The sequence below is a fragment of the Arachis hypogaea genome, chromosome 5, assembly GCF_003086295.3.
Source record: "Arachis hypogaea cultivar Tifrunner chromosome 5, arahy.Tifrunner.gnm2.J5K5, whole genome shotgun sequence".
In the NCBI taxonomy this organism is placed as follows: Eukaryota; Viridiplantae; Streptophyta; class Magnoliopsida; order Fabales; family Fabaceae; genus Arachis; species Arachis hypogaea.
This window is the reverse complement of record NC_092040.1, coordinates 52,168,382-52,191,059: the sequence shown is the minus strand read 5'-3', so window position 1 is coordinate 52,191,059 and position 22,678 is coordinate 52,168,382. Positions and strand designations below refer to the sequence as shown.

General features: G+C 39.0%; 1 non-coding gene across 1 annotated transcript; it reads left to right on the top strand.

Moving 5' to 3' along the window:
- The first annotated feature begins 2,173 nt into the window (after positions 1-2,173).
- Positions 2,174-2,281, top strand: LOC112805079 (small nucleolar RNA R71). The gene has a single exon (XR_003203690.1). It is a non-coding gene; the product is annotated as a small nucleolar RNA R71 (small nucleolar RNA).
- Positions 2,282-22,678: the final 20,397 nt, after the last annotated feature.

The window sequence follows — 22,678 nt, the reverse complement described above, 5'->3', positions numbered from 1 at the left end:
AGAGAGAGAGTGGTGGGGTAGGTGGGGATCCTGTGGGGTCCACAGATCCTGAGGTGTCAAGGAAAATTCATCCTTGCACCAAGTGACGAGCAAAAATGCTCTTTATGCCAATTCTGGCGTTAAACACCGGGCTGGTGCCCATTTCTGGCGTTTAACGCCAACTTCTTGCCCTTTCCTGGCGTTTAACGCCAGTCTGGTGCCCCTTTCTGGCGTTAAACGCCCAAAATGGTGCCAGACTGGGTGTTAAACGCCCATTTGCTGCCCTTACTGGCATTTAAACGCCAGCAAGTTTTCCTCCAGGGTGTGCTATTTTTCTTTCTGTTTTTCATTCTGTTTTTGCTTTTTGAATTGATTTTGTGACTTCCCATGATCATCAACCTGTAGAAAACATAAAATAACAAAGGAAAATAGATAAACATAACATTGGGTTGCCTCCCAACAAGCGCTTCTTTAATGTCAGTAGCTTGACAGTGGGCTCTCATGGAGCTTCACAGATACTCAGAGCAATGTTGGAACCTTCCAACACCAAACTTAGAGTTTGAATGTGGGGGTTCAACACCAAACTTAGAGTTTGGTTGTGGCCTCCCATACCAAACTTAGAGTTTGACTGTGGGGGCTCTGTTTGACTCTGTTTTGAGAGAAGCTCTTCATGCTTCCTCTCCATTGTTACAGAGGGATATCCTTGAGCCTTAAACACAAGGGATTCTTCATTCACTTGAATGATCAATTCTCCTCTGTCAACATCAATCACAGCCTTTGCTGTGGCTAGGAAGGGTCTGCCAAGGATGATGGATTTATCCATGCACTTCCCAGTCTCTAGGACTATGAAACCAGCAGGGATGTAATGGTTTTCAACTTTTACCAGAATATCCTCTACAAGTCCACAAGCTTGTTTTCTTGAATTGTCTGCCATCTCTAGTGAGATTTTTGCAGCTTGCACCTCAAAGATCCCTAGCTTCTCCATTACAGAGAGAGGCATGAGGTTTATGCTTGACCCTAGGTCACACAGAGCCTTCTCAAAGGTCATGGTGCCTATGGTACAAGGTATTAAGAACTTCCCAGGGTCCTGTCTCTTTTGAGGTAATTTCTGCCTAGACAAGTCATCCAGTTCTTTGCTGAGCAAAGGGGGTTCATCATCCCAAGTCTCATTACCAAATAACTTGTCATTTAGTTTCATAATTGCTCCAAGGTATTTAGCAACTTGCTCTTCAGTGACATCTTCATCCTCTTCAGAGGAAGAATACTCATCAGAGCTCATGAATGGCAAAAGTAAATCCAATGGAATCTCTATGGTCTTAGTGTGAGCCTCAGATTCCCATGGTTCCTCATTAGGGAACTCATTGGAGGCCAGTGGACGTCCATTGAGGTCTTCCTCAGTGGCGCTCACTGCCTCTTCCTCCTCTCCAAATTCGGCCATGTTGATGGCCTTACACTCTTCTTTTGGATTCTCTTCTATATTGCTTGAAAGAGTACTACGAGGGAGTTTAGTAACTTTCTTACTCAGCTGACCCACTTGTGCCTCCAGGTTTCTAATGGAGGACCTTGTTTTAGTCATGAAACTTTGAGTGGTTTTGATTAGATCAGAGACCATGGTTGCTAAGTCAGAGTGGCTCTGCTTAGAATTCTCTGTCTGTTGCTGAGAAGATGATGGAAAAGACTTGCCATTGGTAAACCTGTTTCTTCCACCATTGTTGTTGAAACCTTGTTGAGGTCTCTGCTGATCCTTCCAGGAAAGATTTGGATGATTTATCCATGAAGGATTATAGGTGTTTCCATAGGGTTCTCCCATATAATTCACCTCTTCCATTGAAGGGTTCTTAGGATCATAAGCTTCTTCTTCAGATGAAGCATCCTTAGTACTGCCTGGTGCAACTTGCATTCCAGACAAACTTTGAGAAATCATATTGACTTGCTGAGTCAATATTTTGTTCTGAGCCAATATGGCATTCAGAGTATCAATCTCAAGAACTCTTTTCTTCTGATTTGTCCTATTGTTCACAGGATTCCTTTCAAAAGTGTACATAAATTTATTATTTGCAACCATTTCAATGAGTTCTTGAGCTTCTGCAGGCGTCTTCTTCAGATGAAGAGATCCTCCAGCAGAGCTGTCCAATGACATCTTGGACAGTTCAGACAGACCATCATAGAAGATACCTATGATGCTCCATTCAGAAAGCATGTCAGAGGGACACTTTTTGATCAATTGTTTGTATCTTTCCCAAGCTTCATAGATGGATTCACCTTCCTTCTGTCTGAAGGTTTGGACTTCCACTCTAAGCTTACTCAATTTTTGAGGTGGAAAGAACTTTGCCAAGAAGGCATTGACTAGCTTTTCCCAAGAGTTCAGGCTTTCTTTAGGTTGTGAGTCCAACCATATCCTTGCTCTGTCTCTTACAGCAAAAGGGAATAGCATAAGTCTGTAGACCTCAGAGTTAACCCCATTGGTCTTGACAGTGTCACAGATTTGCAAGAATTCAGCCAAAAACTGATGAGGATCTTCCAATGGAAGTCCATAGAACTTGCAATTCTGTTGCATTAGAGAAACTAATTGAGGCTTAAGCTCAAAGTTGTTTGCTCCAATGGCAGGGATAGAGATGCTTCTCCTATAGAAGTCGAGAGTAGGTGCAGTAAAGTCACCCAGCACCTTCCTTGCATTGTTGTTGTTTTCGGCTGCCATGTCTTCTTCTTTGAAGATTTCTGTTAGGTCCTCTACAGAGAGTTGTGCTTTAACTTCTCTTAGCTTTCGCTTCAGGGTCCTTTCAGGTTCAGGGTCAGCCTCAACAAGAATGCTTTTGTCTTTCTTCCTGCTCATATGGAAGAGAAGAGAACAAGAAAATATGGAATCCTATATGTCACAGTATAGAGATTCCTTGAGGTGTGAGAGGAAAAGAAAAATAGAAGGAAGAGGTAGAAGAATTCGAACTTAGAAACATAGAGTTCGAATTGTGCATTGAGGAGGAGTGTTAGTCCATAAATAGAAGGATGTGAGAAGAGGGAAAGAAATTTTCGAAAATAAATTAAAAAGATTTTAAAAACATTTTGAAAAATTGAAGAATGATTTTCGAAAAATATGGTTGGGAAAGAAATAAAGTGATTTTTGAAAAAGATTTTGAAATTAGAAATAAAAAGATATGAATTGAAAACTATTTTGAAAAAGATATGATTGAAAAACAATTTAAAAAAAGATTTGAATTTTAAAATTAATGACTTGTCTAACAAGAAAAGATATGATTCAAACATTAAACCTTTCTCAACAGAAAAGGCAACATACTTGAAATGTTGAACCAAATCATTAATTGTTAGCAAGTATTTTTGAAAATGGAAAGAAATCAATTTTGAAAAGATATGATTGAAAAGATATGATTTGAAAAAGAATTGATTTTGAAAAATTATGAAAACTTGAAAAAAAAATTTGCATTAAAAACAAAATCTTCCCTCTTGTGCCATCCTAGCGTTAAATGCCCAGAATGGTATCCATTCTAGCGTTTAACACCCAAAATGCTACCCTTTTGGGCGTTAAACACCCAGCCAGGTGCCCTGGCTGGCGTTTAAACGCCAGTTTTCCTTCCCCACTGGGCGTTTTGAATGCCCGGCCTTTTCTGTGTAATTCCTCTGCTGTATGTTCTGAATCTTCAATTCTCTGTATTATTGACTTGAAAAGACACAAATTAAAATTTTTTTTGGATTTTTAATGATGAAGACTAATCAAAATGCAACTAAAATCAAATAAACAATGCATGCAAGACACCAAACTTAGAAGTTTGTATACTACTGACACTAACAAATTGAAAATGCATATGAGAAACAACAAAACACACAAAACAAGAGAATTTAAATATCAGAGCAAGTAAATCATCAAGAACAACTTGAAGATCAATGAAGACACATGAATGAATTCGAAAAATGCAAGAAGAATAGAAATATGCAATTGACACCGAACTTAAAATGAGACACTAGACTCAAACAAGAAATATTTTTGGTTTTTATGATTTTGTAAATTTTGTTGGTTTTTTCGAAAATTATATGGAAAAGAACATAAAGAGATTCAAAATTCTTAATGAGAATTCCAGGAATCATGCAATGTTAGTCTAAAGCTTCAGTCTAAAGGAATTAGACATGGCTAGCCAAGCTTTAGCAGGACATTGCATTCAAGAGCTAAATTGATGAGAACCAATCAGCTTTGGTGATGATGAAAACATCACCTTGAAACACTAGAATTCATTCTTAAAAATTCTGAAAAATACCTAATCTAAGCAACAAGATGAACCGTCAGTTGTCTAAACTCAAACAATCCCCGGCAACGGCGCCAAAAACTTGGTGCACGAAATTGTGATCATCAATGGCGCCATCAACATGGTACGCTCAAATGCAATCTCAACTCTTTATCACAACTTCGCACAACTAACCAGCAAGTGCACTGGGTCGTCCAAGTAATAAACCTTACGCGAGTAAGGGTCGATCCCACGGTGATTGTTGGTATGAAGCAAGCTATGGTCATCTTGTAAATCTCAGTCAGGCAGATTCAAATGGTTAAGAATGATTTATGAATAAAGCATAAAATAAAGATAGAGATACTTATGTAATTCATTGGTGAGAATTTCAGATAAGCGTATGGAGATGCTCTGTCCCTTTCGTCTCTCTGCTTTCCTACTATCTTCATCCAATCCTTCTTACTCCTTTCCATGGCAAGCTATATGTTGGGCATCACCGTTGTCAGTGGCTACAGTCCCGTCCTCTCAGTGAAAATGTTCAACGCGCTCTGTCACAGCACGGCTATTCAGCTGTCGGTTCTCGATCATGTCGGAATAGAATCCAGTGATTCTTTTGCGTCTGTCACTAACACCCCACAATCGCGAGTTTGAAACTCGTCACAGTCATTCAATCCTTGAATCCTACTCAGAATACCACAGACAAGGTTTAGACCTTCTGAATTCTCTTGAATGCCGCCATCAATTTTAGCTTATACCACGAATATTTCGATTAAGGGATCCAAGAGATATCCACTCAATCTAAGGTAGAACGGAGGTGGTTGTCAGGCACACGTTCATAGGTGAGAATGATGATGAGTGTCACGGATCATCACATTCATCAAGTTGAGGAACAAGTGATATCTTAGAACAAGAATAAGCTGAATTGAATAGAAGAACAATAGTAATTGCATTAATACTCGAGGTACAGCAGAGCTCCACACCTTAATCTATGGTGTGTAGAAACTCCACCATTGAAAATACATAAGAACAAGGTCTAGGCATGGCCATGAGGCCAGCCTCATGATCTAAGATAGCATAAAACTACTTAAAGATAGCTACCAATATGAAAATACAATAGTAAAAGGTCCTATTTGTAGAGAACTAGTAGCCTAGGGTTTACAAAGATGAGTAAATTACATAAAAATTCGATTCCGGGCCCACTTGGTGTGTGTTTGGGCTGAGAATTGAAGCATTTTCGTGTAGAGACTTCTCTTGGAGTTAAACGCCAGCTTTTGTGCCAGTTTGGGCGTTTAACTCCCATTCTTGTGCCAGTTCCGGCGTTTAACACCGGGCAGTTTTGAGCTGATTTGGAACGCCTGTTTGGGCTATCAAATCTCGGCCAGAGTATGAACTATTATACATTGCTGGAAAGCCCAGGATGTCTACTTTCCAACGCAGTTAAGAGCGTGCCAATTGGACTTCTGTAGCTCGACAAAATCCACTTCGAGTGCAGGGAGGTCAGAATCCAACAGCATCTGCAGTCCTTTTCAGCCTCTGAATCAGATTTTTGCTGAGGTCCCTCAATTTCAGCCAGAAAATACCCGAAATCACAAAAAAACACACAAACTCATAGTAAAGTCCAGAAAAGTGAATTTGAACTAAAAACTAATAAAAATATAATAAAAACTAACTAAAACATACTAAAAACATACTAAAAACAATGCCAAAAAGCGTATAAATTATCCGCTCATCAGCGCACACAAGTGCGAGCCAGGCGATGCATACGCATGACCCACACGTATGCGTGGGAGTGTATTTCACTAGGTGACGCGTGCGCGTGACCCACATGTGTGCGTGACCCGAGTTACATGAGCTCATTAATTGCAAATCGCTGGGAGCAAATTTTGGGCCTCCAAAACCAAATCCAACTCATTTTTGAAGCTATTTCAACCCCAATTCCAGTGGAAGCAAAGGGGAGCACTTAGGTTTAGGTTTTTACATTTTTGCAAATCAAGGTTTTTAGCTTTATTCTCTCTTTAATTTCTCTCTTTATTTCTTGTTTTATTGTAGTTTCATTTACATTTTCATGTTTTATTGCCTTTAATCTCTTAGTTTCCTTTGTTAATTTTGCTTTCATGCCACTTTAGTTATTTGAACACACTTGTCACTTTTTATTTTATTTAATGCATTTTTGATGTTTTACGTTTCTTTAATGCTTATTTGAGTTGTTATTATCATTTATTGCAATGGATAGTTATAAAATTTAATTTTATTGTAATTTATGATATTTTTCCTTTTATGCATGCTAGGTGTTTGATAAAATGTCTCGTTTAGCTTTTCTATAGTTTTTCACACTCTTGATTTGGAATTCGGTAATTAGGTGAACTTGAGTTATGGATGTCCATTCTACATTGTGTTAGGATTGTTAATTGGTTTGGTTTCCATTGACGCTAATCTTTCACTAAGTTAATTAGTGAGTTAACTAGGACTTCTGCATCGAGATCAATTATGCCCTTTTGACTTATCCTCGATGTTAGGATAGACTAATTGGGATTAATTCTACGCAATTACCATGTTTGTGGTCCATGACTAGGATAGAAATCCTCAATTTCCCAATCCTTGCCAAGAGTCCTTTTTGCCACTTGATTTCCCTTTTTGCTTTACTTGCTTTGAGTTTTAATTTCCTTGCATGCTTATTTAATTTCTTGCATTTTAATTACTTGCTATCCCAAAACTCCCTTGTCTCATATTTGGACACTTCATTTGCAATTCCTAAGGAGAACAACCAAGGAGTTTAAATACTCCTGGTTATTTGATTTGAATTGTTACTTATCTTTATTTTAAACTTTGATGTTGGTTGATTGTGGGTTTGGGACTATACTTGCAATGCCAATTTTATTTTGAGAAAAATTCCTAACCCACTTTAGGCCACCATCAAGTTTTTCAAAAACTTGATGATAAGGTTATCGTCGGCCTAGAATTTTCACAAAATAATTACGTTGAAGTATAGATCCAAACCGACAAACAACCCTCAATCAAAGTTTAAAAATAGATGTCACAATCAACACAAAATAACTGAAATTTTTAAATCCCGGGTTGTTCTCTCTAGGAATTTCAATGAAATATTCAATTATTGGCTATGGGAAAATGGGGGTTGGTGACAAGAAGCAAGTAATGTAAATAGCAAGAAAGTAAATGAGCAATTAATAACTAAACATCAAAAGCAATTAAACTCAAGCCAACTAATAAAAGGAAAGGAAAATTCAAATGCTAAAAACCTCTTGGCAAGGAGTGAGAGTTAATGTTACATATCCTAGTCATTGACCACAAACACATGATGATTATGAAGAGTTAATCCTATTTAATTAACCCTACATCGAGGATAAGTCAAATAGGCATAATTGATTTTAATCCACAAGTCTTAGTCAACTCTATTAATGGAAGACTTAGAGTTAGTGGAAAACAAATCAACTAACTACTCTAATATATCAATCAAGAATGGATATCGATGACTCAAGGATCACCAAAGTGACATAAATGAGACATAAATGAGAAATTAAGAAACATTAAATTGCATTAATAGAAAATTAAGATTTACAAGAATGTTCATTAAATAAAAAGTGACATAAATGAGAAATTAAGAAGAAGAACTAAGAGAATTAAGACAATAAAGCATGAAAACATAAATGAAACTACATTAAAACAAGAATTAAATGCTGAAATTAAAGAGAAAGTAAACTACTCTAATTCTAGAGAGAAGGGGGAGCTTCTCTCTCTTGAAAATGACCTACAACATGAGAAAACCTAAACCTAATTGCTCTCCCCTTCATCCTTCTTCACTTTGGCTTGAAATAACTTCAGAAATAAGTTGGATTGGGTTTTGGAGGCCCAAAATTTGCCCCCAACGATTTGCAATTAATGAACTCACGTGCCAGGACTTGTGCGTACACACAGGTATATGCGTACCCACACTTGCTAAATCCCGACTTGTGTGTACGCACAAATTGTGTGCGTATACACACTTAAACTTATATCCACTATAGCAAATTGTATATCATTTTGAAGCCCCAGACGTTAGCTTTCCAATGCCGCTGAAACCACCTCATTTGAACCTCTGTAGCTCAAGTTATAATCAATTTAGTACCGAGAGGTCGGGATTGACAGCATTACAAATCCTTCATTTCTTGAATTCTTCCACTTTGCATGCTTTACTTCCACTTCTTCAAGCCATTCTTGCCTTCTGATGGGCGGAATTCACTATCCTTTCCCAATAATATTGATGAATCCGCTATTGGCAAGCGCACCAAAATTATCGTCAAGTATTAACCCACAGTGGAATGGGATCGTATCCACAGAGATTGGTAGATTTGAGCAATTTTAATTAATTAGTGAATTAGTCAAGCTCAACAGAATAAGTTGTAAGTGCAGAATTATAAATGGCAGAAACATAAATGGCAAAGGAATAAAAGAAAGCAATAAAATGCAAAAATGGAAATAACAGGAATGTAAAGGGGAATGGGATTTTGCAGAATGTAAGTAAAGCTATAAAAGAATGGGATGGATAAGAATGGGGGAATTCATTGAGATCAGGAGATATTGTCTCTTTGGATTAAATCCAGCTCATATCCTCTTCAATCATGCAACTCATGGACCTCTTGGCAAATAAGATTGATTGAGTCCCAATCCCTTGGTGACTCAATCTCTCAGATCTTGATCAACAGCCAATTTCTTGGTCTAATTGCTCATGAAGAGAGATATGCTTGGTCCTTGATTATACCACACATCATCATAGGTCCAGGTAGAGGGAGGATTATATGTCACTATATCCAAACACCAAAACCCATATTTTACTCAAGTGTGAGAAGGGATTTCTAGCATGGTTTCATGTTTCCTTTTCCTAGGTTCCCATGAAACCCATTTTGCATTCAACCTCTTTTCCAAGTTAATTAAACACTAAGCATGAAAATCAAAATTCCTTCTAGCAAATCAAAGAGAAGATGAACAGAAGAAGAAATTCACTATCATTAATCCATCAAGTACAATAGAGCTCCCTCTCTCAATGAGAGGGAATTTAGCTACTCATAGCTCAGACAGAAAGTACAATAGAGCTCCCTCCCTCAATGAGAGGGAATTTAGCTACTCATAGCTCAGAGAGAAAGTACAAAAGATGGAAGAGATGAAGTGTGAAAACTAAAAAGTGAAATCCCAAAACTAAACTCTGTGACTTGCTAACCCCTTTTTCCAATACTTCCAAGGGTATTTATACTACTCCTAGATCTAGAAAATAAAAGAGAATTACAAAAGTGAAAAGAAAATTACAATTTGGAGGGAAAAGAAACTCAACAAACGTGATCTTCCAGCTGGCGTGTGACTGGCGCTTCTCTGGCGTGTCATGTTCCTTTTGTTTCTGATTTGGCGTGCCACGCCTCTCTATTCAAGTGGCACGCTGTCCTCTGTTTCACCCTGGTGTGCCACGCCTTCAAGCCTAAGTGGCACGCCCAGGACATTTTAAATGGCAAAGTAACCTAGCGTGTCACGCCTTCGAGCCAAAGTGGGATGCCCAAGGCATTTTAGATGGCAAAGTAACTTAACGTGCCACGCCTTCGAGCCAAAGTGGCACGCCCAAGGTCACTTCCCTTATCTCTATGCTTCTGGAGATTTGTACCAGCGTGGCACGCCCTCGGTCTAGCGTGCCACGTCTTTCTTAAAGCTTCACCCCCTTGTCGGCGTGCCACGCCTTGAGACTGGCATGCCACGCCCTTCACTTGCTTCATCTTTTTGCTGGCGTGCCACGCCTCATCTCCCAAGTGGCACGCCTGAGTCCACTGGCCCTTTAATTCCTCCTCTGGAAAATACTACCAGCGTGCCACGCTATGAGACTGGCGTGTCACACCCTTCATTTGCCATGGTCCCAGAGGTTGGCGTGCCACGCCTGGATGTTCAAGTGGCACGCCTGATGCATGAAAACTTGTCTCTCAACAAATTTCCCTTCAGCAAGTATACCGAATTGTCGTCAAGTAAAAAGTTACAATAGAGTGAGGTCGAATCCCACAGGAATTGATTGGTCAAGCAACTTTAGTTGGAAAGATGTGCTAGTTGAGCTAAAAGAAATTAAGTTGAGAATTGCAGAAAATTAAATAGCGAAAAAGTAAAGCGCAGAAAGTAAATTGCAGAATCTTAAATGGGGATTTGGGAAATAAGCATGAAGATAAATGGCAGAAATTAAAGAGAATGGGTAAGATTAGAAATGGGGGATTCATTGGGCTTAGGAGATGTTGCATTCTCCGGATCAAATTCATTCTCATCTCTTCCTCAATCAATACATTCATTAATCTCCTTGGCAATCTTAGGTGATTGGATCCCAATTCCTTAGCAACCCAATCTCTCTAAGATTGAACAATTGCCCAATTCCTTAATTTAATTGCTCATGGGAAGAGATGAAGTATGGTCATTGATTATACCACATGTATTTCCAAATCAAAGTGTTCGGAGGATTACATGTCACTATATCCGTCCAAACCCCAATTTGGTCCAACATGAGAAAGCATTTCTAGCATGATCTCCTCATCCCTTTTCCAAGGCTCAGAGGAGATCCAATTATGGAGAGTTTCTCTTCCAAGACAACTAACCAATTGAATTAAGATCGATAGCTTTCTAGTAAATCAAGAGAAAAAAAAGAGGAAGAAGAATGTAAACTATAATTGATCCATCAAATTACAACAGAGCTCCCTTACCCAATGAAAGGGGGTTTAGTTGTTCATAGCTCTGGAAATGGAAAATAGTAGAAAGGAGTACATTCCCCAGTAACTAGAAAAGTGAAAAAAAGTAAATATACAAGGTGTAGTTTTCCCAATTGCCCAGCTCCTTTCTAGTTCAAAACTACTCCTATATATACTACTCTTCTTGATCTTCTACTTAGTTCTTCAAGTCTTGGATATGGGCCTTTGATCTTGATTTAAAGCAGTTACAATCTTCAGTTGGCTCAACTTTGCTTACAGAAAAGTGTGAGTTAGGCATGGACGTTAGTTAGGATGTTAGTGGTGTTAACGTTAAGTGAGAATGTGGGTTCGAGAACGTTAGTGACGATCACCTTTTCCACTAACATTCCAACCCACTAGTGATCAACGTTAACCTCAACGTTAGTGGCACTAACAAGACCACTAACGTTGCCATCTTGGTCCTTTGCAAATGTTATTGGCATTCACCTTTTTCAATAACGTTGGCTCTTGTGTCTTCTGCCCACGTTAGAGTTCACGTTAGTGTAACTAACGTGACCCTTAACGTGGGCATGCCTAAGCTTCGAGAGTGTTAGTGACACTTACCTTTGTCACTAACGCTCCAAATGCCCCTCCTTCCCACGTTAGAGTTCACATTAACTGGATTAACGTGACCTCTAACGTGGTGGTGATTGCCATCTCCAACGTTAGAGACAAAGGTGAGTGTCACTAACGTTGGCCCATCATGCTTAGCTCCACGTTACTCTTCACGTTAGTGGTCTTAATGTGACCACTAACGTGGGCACTGATAAACCCATATTTCATGAGTTCTTTTGTGCTTAATTTGAGAGATTTATTCAATCCTTCACCTACCTATTCACATTAATTGCATGATTTTACTTTCCCTTCCTTATTATGTCATATTGTGAAAAACATGTTTCCTAAGCTTTAAAATTAATTGTTTTAATTACCTTTATTTCCATTCGATGCCATGATTAGTGTGTTGAGTAGTCTCAGGATTTCTAAGGCTGAATGACTTAAAGGATGAAAAAGGAAACATACAAAAATGGAAGGAGAAGGCAAAATGGAGCTTTAAGGGAACTGGTATCCACGCGATTGCATGGACGACGCGATCGCGTGCCAGAAACGAAGACGCAGCGACGCGGCCGCATGACTGACGCGACCGCGCGCCTCAAGTAGAACACCCACGACGCGGACGCGTGACCGACGCGACCGCATGGCAAGGAAAAGCTCCAGACGACGCGACCGCGTGACCCACACGGACGCGTGATAGAGGCCACGTATCAGAATTCACAGGATACGCCCCAGCGATTTCTGAAGCCCTTTTTGGCCCAGATCCAAGCACAGACAGCATAGATTAGAGGTTATAAAGTGGAGCAATGCATCCATTCAGGGAGAGCTCGCCAATTTCTAGTTTTCATGATTTAGATTTAGTTTAGAGATAGATTCTCTCTCTCTCTTTAGGATTTAGGATTTCTTCTTGTTTTGAGAGTAACTCTAGATCCAGGTTTAATGTTCTTTTATTTTCAGTTTACTTTTATTTATTTATTTGCTTTTAATATTTGAATTGATTTATGAATTATTCCATGTTACAGATCTCTATTTTGAATTAATGATATTTAAAGTATTTTCAGTTAAGATTGTTCTCTTTGATTTAAGTTACTATTGCCTTCCATCTAAGGTCACCTCTATTATTCTAGCAATTTTACCTTTTCCCTTTTTGGTTTTGGTTAAGAAATCAGTAACTCAACAGTTATTAAACTCAACATATTTGATAATCGTTATCTTGCTAATTGAGCTGAACTTAAGTAATCCCAACCTTTTCGTAGAAAATAAATAGGATTCAAAGTTCAATTTAATTAGTCCCTTGACTTTCCTTTGCTTTAGTAAAGGTTGACCAAGTGGAGTTTAGATTCAACTTTCCTTATAGTTGAGAGAGATAACTACGTTGGACCTCCAATTTCTCATACCTTGCCCAAAAGTTTGCTTTACAGTATTTATTCATTTTTAATTGCCATTTAAATTATTTGTCATATAACATATTCCCACCTTACTTCCAAAACCCCAATTTACAAACTCATAACCAATAATAAGAACATACCTTCCTCGCAGTTCCTTGAGAAGACGACCCGAGGTTTAATACTCGGTTATCAATTTTAAAAGGGGTTTGTTACTTGTGACAACCAAAACGTTTGTACGAAGGGATTTCTATCGGTTTAGAGACTATATCTACAACGTGATTGTTTTTATGAAATTCTTTACTGGCAAAAATCTTAACGTCAAAATGGCACCATTGCCGGGGAACTGCTAATGTGTGCCTTATTATTGGTTATTGTAAATACTTTTCTTTTGCTTGCTTATTTATTTTTATTTTTATTTTTCCTTTTTACCTTTATTTGCTACTATAAACTCTCACTCCTCTCGCTTTGAGTTTGGTTCTAATATTATTAAAGGAAATAGAAGTTACAGCAGGAATGTGCATCAAGGTCAGACCAATCAAGGATGGATGGAACCAAGAGGATCTAATCAACCTCTTTGGCAACAACACCCTCCAAGATATCCTGGACAAAGACCATTCTACCGTGCATACCCAGCTGAAAGACATGGTGGACAACCTTGTAACTACCAACAAGCCCCACCCCGTACATATAGACCGTCCTTTCAACATAACCTCGAACCACCACACTCACAAGCTTCTCTTCACCATTCGCCACCATATGATCCTTCCTTGCCCCAATACCAATCCAATCGTTCCCAATCATCACCACTTCCCTTTGTATCATGTCTAAGTCCAGCAAACCGCGAAGCAGAGGATCACCTCAAAGAAACAGTAATTAAATTTCAAAAAACCGTTCAACAACTGGAGCAAGCATTAATTCAATGGGCTTCAAGGCGCTCAAATATACAAGGATCAACCACAGCTCCATGTGGACAGTCTAACGAAGAGCGTAGCATGAAAGAAATACTAGAGACTCCAGTAGACAAGACAGAGAATGAATTTGTACTAGAACAATTAGAAGAAGCTGTTGTTGTTCAAAAAGAAGAGTTGGTTGAAGATCTAGGAGATGCTGAACTTCCATGGAAATCAAGAGTTGAGGAGAACCCCATCAAGGACATCACAGTTGATGCTAAGGAGGATAAAGTACAATCTCCAAAGCAAGTCGTTTATGAGGAATCAGACGGAATAATCCAGGAAGCAATTTCCCTTGATGATGATAGTCACAAGTCTAGTTCTCTTAGTGACGAACTTGCATCCACAAGCGAATTCTCTGAGGTCGAAGAATCTTCCCCAAGTGAATATGAAGATGATGCGGAGGTAGATTTCTCTCAACCTCCAATCTATGACTCAAGTGATGAGGAAGACACAGAAGACTTTGACCAGCATACAGATACAATTGAAGATCCTTGCAAGGAAGTAGAGGAATTCACAGAACAGCACAAGGAAACGGAACTTACAGAACCACCAAAAACACCTATCCCAAGGCCATTACCACCTAATACAAGCTTCAAGTGGGTACAATCCTTAACTTTTAACTGCATTTTTTCACTTGAATATGGTTTACTTGAAACAGATGGCCAGCTTAGAGCTCTCTGCGACTTTAAGAGTAAGAGGGAAATGGCTCGTACTCAGAGCTGGTGCAAAAGGTTTAATAAGGTTCCACGCTTCACCTCGAAGTACACGGATTGGTATCATGCTCAATTGCATGGATCACGGAGGACGTTTGGTCACCACGGTGAGATTCTACCTCTTAACCCGCCCGAATGGAAACGTGTAGATCAAAACGGAGGCGGATTTAAAAGCAAGGCTCGGAATCATGGACTCTATCCTGACATTTGTCATCCCGGGAGCCTGAAAATCTGCTTGAAGCTGCTCAAAAGCTTCACATGCCTAGTTTGGGACCCCGAAGGCTATTGGCATTCCAAGCATTGGTGGAGATTTTTAGACGAATTTAAACATAAGCCGCCATAGCAGGAAGCTCTTCCAATGTCCAACTTAAGGACTTTAACTAAAAGTGCTAGGTGGGAGACAACCCACTAGGGTATGGTCGCTTCTTTTTCAATTTATTTCTTGTTTATTGTTTTCATTTTTCCTTTTTCATCTTAACATTAACCTGGAATCATGCATAGCATTCATGTTAATCATTGCATCCTACATTTTTCAGTTAAAAAAAACAAAAAGGTGCAGGACGCGACCGCATGCCCCATGCGATCGCGTCGAATCGCGAAAAATACCACCCATGCGACCGCGTGATGCATGCGGCCGCGTGATATATATATCGGCGTAAGGATCCAACGAACAGAATGTTGGGCTGGAATCGTGCGGCCCTTGTGCGATTCGCACAAATTGGCCCACGCGATCGCATGTACCATGCGATCGCGTCACTTACCCAAACCGAATCCCACGCGATCGCGTCGCATGGATTGCCCATCACCCCAAAAGGAGACAGAGAGTTGCGCTGAAACAGCGCTGGAGTCGTGCGTTTAGCACGAATTCCAGCGGCGCGATCGCGCGACCCACGCGATCGCGTCACCACTCTTTTTCCCCTCTCATGCGATCGCGCTCCCCACGCGATTGCATCCCTCTCATTTTTCACCCTAACCACGCGACCGCGTGCCCCACGCGGCCGCGTGGATCCGAAAATATAACCCCCCCAGCCATGCGAACCCTATCATTCGTGCAGCCCCCAACCCCCAACCCTCCTCTACAGTAGCCAGACTCTCAGCCCACCACCACCACAGAGACCCCAGCTACCATCCCTACAAGTGATGACACTCCTTCACACCTGGCTTGACCCCGATGCTTCATTTTAAGTGTGGGGAGGTCGTCATCTCTGGCGTTTATCTTGGTGAACCACTACATACTTTTCTTTTATTTTGGATACTTTTCTGTATTTTTCTCTTTTTTCTTTTATTTGTTAATTTCTGAGTACTTATACATTGCTACTTGTGTATTATTACTCTATTTTCAGCATTTTGCATTTTTAGTTCATATTTTAAGTTATTTAGTTCATTAGTTTAGTTGCAATTCTAACTTATTAGTGGATCAATTAGTATAGTTTACCCTTTTGACATAAGATATCTTAATTATAGCTAAGTTTAAATTGACAAAAATAATAAAGAGTAAGCTAGGAACTTGAACATAATAAATTTAGATCCATAAAACCTTGTATATATAGCATTACATGATGTAGTTAAACTGACAACATTTTATCAAGGAGAAACATTAAAATTTCAAAGGCTACCCTAAATTACTTTTTAAGAGAATAATGAGAATTTTTAAACCTGCATGACATACATAAGTGATAAATGATTTTTCAGCTAGAGAACACATAGCTTGTGAGTTTTGAGCTTAACTGTATGGTTACATTCAAACCATAATTTTTATTCCTGTGTGTTCCAACCTTCTTTCTTACTCTGGTGTTCTTTACTTTGTTTTAGTCTATATGTCCGATTGCAGAATATAGGTACATCCCAAAATAATGATTGAGGCCATTATTTGATTTTAGCTCACTTACCCCAGATTAGCCTACCTTTTACATCACCTTTGTTAGCCCCCTTGAGCCTTTAAAACCTCTTTATTCTATTTAGCCAAATTACTAGCCTTAAGCAGAAAAACAAAAGAAAATCCTAAGTGAATCCTTGGTTAGCTTAAGATAGAAAATTATTAATAGAGTAAAATGTGGGAAACCTTATGGGAACATAGTTGATAAAAACAAAAGGTAGAAAAATTAGAAAGAATAAAGCAACTCAAAAAATTTTGGGAAGCATGCTCATGAAAATTCAAATTAATTAAAATTACCATGTGTATTCAAAAAAAAAGGGGGTTATTTTTCAAGCATGTAAATAAGGGGATACAAAAAGAACTCCCCAATGCAAAATAAAAATAAATGCACATGGGATAAAAACAAGAACTGAAACATGAGCATGTAACATCAAAAGTGAGAAAATAAGGAGAATAGGTAAAGAAGCATTATTTTACTAAATATGTATGTTAGGTGAGATCTTAGTCTAATTAAAGATTCACTTATTAGCTCACTTAGCCTTATACATATATCCTTACCTTTACCTTGACCCCATTACAACCTTGATTAAAGATCTCATGAGTTTTGGTATGACTATGTTCTATAATTGTTGATTGGTTAGACGAAAAACAAAGTTATGGAAGGGAAGAATAAAAAGAAGAATAGAGTGATTAACCCAATAAACACTGAGTGATTAGAGAGTAAACACAAAATCCAGTAAGGGTTCAATAGCTCATTAACATTTATCTCTATTCAAATTAATAATTGTCTTGCAAGTTTTAATGTTTTCTTTCTCATCTCACTTGCGTTATTATTTGAGGGTTAGCTATATATGTCTATATAACTCCTTGAGAATGCGAAATAATTTAACTACATGTAGGCTTTATATATGAGTAGATAAATTAGAATTGCATGACTCATTAGGTAGATGCATTTAGAATAGGTTGCATTTCATAACATTCCATCACTTTAACCTTAATTATTTACCTTGGATTTAGCATGAGGACATGCTAGTGTTTAAGTGTGGGGAGGTTGATAAACCCATATTTCATGAGTTCTTTTGTACTTAATTTGAGTGATTTATTCAATCCTTCACCTACCTATTCAAATTAATTGCATGATTTTACTTTCCCTTCCTTATTATGTCATATTGTGAAAAACATGTTTCCTAAGCTTTAAAATTAATTGTTTTAATTACCTTTATTTCCATTCGATGCCATGATTAGTGTGTTGAGTAGTCTCAGGATTTCTAAGGCTGAATGACTTAAAGGATGAAAAAGGAAACATACAAAAATGGAAGGAGAAGGCAAAATGGAGCTTTAAGGAAACTGGTATCCACGCGATCGCATGGACGACGTGATCGCGTGCCAGAAGCGAAGAAGCAGCGACGCGACTGCATGACTGACGCGACCGCGCGCCTCAAGTAGAACACCCACGACGCGGATGCGTGACCGACGCGACCGCATGGCAAGGAAAAGCTCCAGACGACGCGACCGCGTGACCCATGCGGACGCGTGACAGAAGCCACGTATCAGAATTCACAGAATACGCCCCAGCGATTTCTGAAGCCCTTTTTGGCCCAGATCCAAGCACAGACAGCATAGATTAGAGGTTATAAAGTGGAGGAATGCATCCATTCAGGGAGAGCTCGCCAATTTCTAGTTTTCATGATTTAGATTTAGTTTAGAGAGAGATTCTCTCTCTCTCTTTAGGATTTAGGATTTCTTCTTGTTTTCAGAGTAACTCTAGATCCAGGTTTAATGTTCTTTTATTTTCAGTTTACTTTTATTTATTTATTTGCTTTTAATATTTGAATTGATTTATGAATTATTCCATGTTACAGATCTCTATTTTGAATTAATGATATTTGAAGTATTTTCAGTTAAGATTGTTCTCTTTGATTTAAGTTACTATTGCCTTCCATCTAAGCTCACCTCTATTATTCTAGCAATTTTACCTTTTCCCTTTTTGGTTTTGGTTAAGAAATCAGTAACTCAACAGTTATTAAACTCAATATATTTGATAATCGTTATCTTGCTAATTGAGCTGAACTTAAGTAATCCCAACCTTTTCTTAGAAAATAAATAGGATTCAAAGTTCAATTTAATTAGTCCCTTGACTTTCCTTTGCTTTAGTAAAGGTTGACCAAGTGGAGTTTAGATTCAACTTTCCTTATAGTTGAGAGAGATAACTATGTTGGACCTCCAATTTCTCATACCTTGCCCAAAAGTTTGCTTTACAGTATTTATTCATTTTTAATTGCCATTTAAATTATTTGTCATATAACATATTCCCACCTTACTTCCAAAACCCCAATTTACAAACTCATAACCAATAATAAGAACATACCTTCCTCGCAGTTCCTTGAGAAGACGACCCGAGGTTTAATACTCGGTTATCAATTTTAAAAGGGGTTTGTTACTTGTGACAACCAAAACGTTTGTACGAAGGGATTTCTATCGGTTTAGAGACTATATCTACAACGCGACTGTTTTTATGAAATTCTTTACTGGCAAAAATCTTAACGTCAGGCACTCTTGGCTTAGTCCAACGTTAGTGACAAAGGTGAGTGTCACTAACGTTGGCGATTGCTTCCTCCCCCCCCCCCATGTTAGAGTTCACGTTAATTAGATTAACGTGGCTCTTAACGTGGCTAAATGTGCCTTTGTGGAACGTTGGAGCTTCTATTTTCCTCCACGTTAGCTACCACGTTAATGTACTTAACGTGGCAACTAACGTGGGCTATGATGGCATTGAAGGCATTATTGACGATCACTTTTTCCATTAACGCTACAAGCTTGTCCTCATTCCATGTTAGTGGTTACGTTCATTAGCTTAACGTGACAACTAATGTGGCTCTTTCTTGCTTCCTTTGTCCTGAAATCAAGCAATTAAAGTGCATCAAAGCGCTGTTCCAAGTCATGAGATTATGCATCATCAATTATATCATTCAATTCCTGCCTAATTCTCATGAAATCATGTAAAGTTCACAATGTTTGCTTGAATCAAGGTGTAAGTGTATTTTCATCTAAAACTTGCTTGTTTACTAAGAAAATGCATGAAACTAACCTAAAACAGTAAAAAAAAGGTCAATGAAACTGGCCAAGATGCCCTGGCATCACAACACCAAACTTAAAGCTTGCTTGTCCCTAAGCAAGTACTGAAACATAGAAAAAAATGAATGAAAGAACAAGATGAACAATCCATTGTTATAGAAGTCAAGTTCTTGGTTTATGGGGTTTCATGCATAGCAACTTGGGTTCATTCCTTCACTGGTCTTCAGGTCCTTATAATGCCCTTGAATACTTGCTTGATTTCATCGTTTAAGGTTTCTTATTTATTGATTCTTCCCTCTTTTCCAGGGTTTATTGCATTCTTTTTACGCTAAGTGCTCTGTGAGAGAGCGACTCTTTAAGGTAAGCTTTCAGCCAACACTCCCAAATCAGTTGGTTCAAGGTGCTAGTTGTTGAGACACCCCTAAGGACTTTTCAGCCAACACTCTTTCCCCCATACATGCACACCACAGGCACATGGTTTGTTATTTTTTTCTTTCTTGAGACCTTGGTGTCCAGCACCTCTTTGGGTTACTAAGTGCTCTGTAACAAAGGTTGCTCTTGATAGTGAACTTTCAGCTAATAATCTCGGGTTAGTTAACCCAAGTTACCAAGTGATAAGGCACCCCTAAGAGCTTATTCATCCAAGCATATCCCTTGCATAGGAACACCATAGACATATGCCTCAATATTCAAACCCTTGGTGCCTAGCCTTATTTCTTATTGTTTTCCTTTCCTTTTCAAACTCTTGTTGTTCTTTCTCTTTTCTTATTAGGATCATGTTATTTGGTTAGTATCAAAAGGATGTATTCCAAGCATGTGCTTTAGAGCATATAATTGCCTAATTACCTTATTGGTGAACCAACTTAGCTAATTAATTACCATACCACAAACTTAAGAGCTCACTTCACAAGATAAACCCACTCTTGATTTTCATAACATTTTCTTTTTAATTGACTTAAAAGGACAAGCATACATATAAGCAAGATGAAGATGAAAGCTAGGGACTTAGACCAAACACTTTAGACTTAAACACTGAAATCTTAAAGGCAGAATTGAAGGTTCCTAAGCTACTATGGAAGCATGTTCTATTTCATACATGATTTTCCTTATTTGAAACTTGAAAAAGATAAAACAAAGAGGGAACTCCACCACCTTTTACTTATTGGAATGCTCATGCTCTCTCCCTTGTTTGTCCTCTTTATGTCCACTTGCACTTCCTTGCATCTGATTCATTCTGGTTATTTTCCACTCTTCCAGTGCCTTCTTTACTAATTCATGACTCTTTTCGGCTCTCTCTCGTTCCACTCATGCTAATTCATCCTTTACATCCTCATACCTTGTGATCCCAGGGTGCAATACAGGCAGTTGTCCAACTAAGTATCCGAGCCTGGCTTGAGTGTTTACATGGTAACCGGTTTCACTCATATAGACTCCTTCCGAGAAGGCTTTGTATTCATCGAAGAGATCTGCCTGTTCTCTTTGTTTCCAATGCATCTCATGAATGTGTGCACCTTGATGTGCTTGGATTTTGATTAGCTTTTGGATGGCTTCTTGTTGTTGGTCTTACTTTTGGTTCAACTTGTGGAGGGATTCACCCCACTGTCTCCCTTGTTCCAGTTACTACTCCATCAATTGCTTTTGCCACTCCCCTTGTTGGTTTATCCATCTAGAGAGTGATTCTTCTTGGCGATCCATCATTTGCAATTGAAGCTCCTTCTGTGCCCCTTGATTTTCCATGTATTTCCTAGACAAGCCATTCATAGCTTATTGTAATTGATGCATGTCTAAAGTGGTTGGGGTTTGTTCCTCCGGATTTTGTCCTTCTCTCACTTGATGGGCTGGCCTCTTTCTTAGTCTTTGTTGAGGTAGGGGAGGTGCAACAGCATGCATCCATCGAAGGTAATTGGGATGCCGACTTTTATCCACTCGGGGTCTCCATCTTCGAACACCACCCCAGCCTTTGAACGCAGATGGAAAATGGTGCTAGGGTAGCCTAATCTTCCTCCATAATCACTTTTCTCAGCAAACTTCCGAATGCCCTGAGCTATGAGTTCGTGAACCTTGATCTCTCCCCCCTTGAGTATACATTGTACCATTGTTGCTCTCTTAAGGTTTACCTCTGAGTTGTTTCCGGCAGGGAGGATGGATCTCCTTACAATTTCGAACCACCCTTTTGCTTCAGGGGTTAGATCCCCTCTCTTAATGAATTTGGGTTTCTTATCTCTTACCCAATCTGCTCCTGGTATGTAGATATCTTTTACAATCTGGTCATAGTTGGGATTGCTATCTATTCTGGATTGATAGCCCTCTTCTTCGAATGGTATGATGCGTAGTTTTAACACCCTCATGATGCTCATGGGACTAAAATCCACTATCATCCCTCTTACGAAGCTGATATAGGATTCATCTGCCTTATCATATCTGACAGCGTTTGCATAGAACTCTCTTATAAGAGTTGCGTTTACTCTTGTGACCGGATCAGTGAGGAGCTCCCATCTTCTCTTTACCACCTTCTCTGTGATTTCAGGGCACTCAGTTTTTGTGACTTGGAGGCCTAACTCATATATGATTTCTTTCTCAGCCATCCACCCAAATTGTAATGCATGGTAAAAGGTTCTAAATTTCTTCTCATCAAAAGGGGGTTGCTCCATAGGCTCCTTCCCTTTTCTTATTTTAGAGCTCGATGATGCCATGAGTAGGAATCGGTATTGTGAAGGTGTAAAGTTTGGGAAGAAAGAAGAACAAGAGATGGAATGGACGGATGTTTGAATATGTAGAGGTATGGAGTGGGGGTCATTTATATAGGAGAATGATTGGTGATTGAAGGGTGTAGATTGATGGTACGGCTCAATAATGGATGGTTGGGGTTTGGCATTGGATGGGCACAAGGATTACTTCTTTTATGAATTGATTGGTTCGGTCTCCAAGGCTTTCCTACTCCCAATGTTGCATGGCAACACTTCCCAAGGTATTCCCCTTGAAGACAAGTGTGTAGTTCCTTTGGTGAAGTGGCCGAACCCCCCTTCAATTGGTTATCCCTTCAATTTCTTCCAACATTCCCTTCAATATCCTTGCAAGACAATAGAAAAGAGAGATTAGTTTGAATTGTGGTGGGAAGAAAAAAAATTTTGGATGCTAGCCACCCCCTTTTTTTATATTTGCTTTTGGCTAAC